A 615-nucleotide genomic window follows, 5' to 3' on the forward strand; every position below is an offset into this window, starting at 1 on the left:
GGGGGGGGGGCAGCGGCTGCGCGGGGCCGAGCCCCATTCCTTATGCATCCCTGCCCTGATGCAGCCTGACAGGCCAGTTGCATTTGGTACCTCGCACATCAGCGGCCAGAGCCGCCTGCTATTTTGGTTGATGCTAATTTGCTCCGTGTTGGGCGGCGGTTCACGCTCCGGTCAGCCTTGCCTGATACTATATTCCCGTTTGTTCCAGTAAAGGTTTTTCTGTCAGCTCCCCTTAGCCTTGACGTGCTCCCCGAACTGTGAATGCAACGCAGTTGGGGACCGGGCCACGCGAGCCTGTCAGCTCTGCTCCGCTCAGCGGCCGGCGCTGGGGGCACCCCCAGGTGGGGGGCACCCCACTCCCCTCGCCCCCTGATCGCCACGTCCCAGGGAGGGGAGAGGGGATGGGGTGAGGGAGGAGCGGCGTTAGGAGCCCCAGTGGGAAGGGGGAGGTATGGGGGCTATAGGTGCCGGTGTGATATAACCCCCCCCAGCCACGCGTGAACCTGCTCCTCTGCCCCAGCATCATTCCAGTGCACCCCAGCTGGGCCCAGCAGGTCCCCATGGGGTTCTGGGGGAGCCCAGCGGGTCCCCATGGGGCGATACGGGAGCCCAGCA

The 615-nt window shown here is 65.5% G+C and overlaps 1 protein-coding gene across 1 annotated transcript in view; it reads right to left on the bottom strand.

Annotated features, from left to right (window-relative positions):
- The window catches only part of TEX261 (testis expressed 261), a 26006-nt gene that overhangs the window by 13158 nt on the left and 12233 nt on the right, over positions 1-615 (bottom strand). The window lies entirely within an intron of this gene.

Source organism: Aptenodytes forsteri, unplaced genomic scaffold (genome assembly GCF_000699145.1).
Source record: "Aptenodytes forsteri isolate BGI_AS27 unplaced genomic scaffold, ASM69914v1 Scaffold236, whole genome shotgun sequence".
In the NCBI taxonomy this organism is placed as follows: domain Eukaryota; kingdom Metazoa; phylum Chordata; class Aves; order Sphenisciformes; family Spheniscidae; genus Aptenodytes; species Aptenodytes forsteri.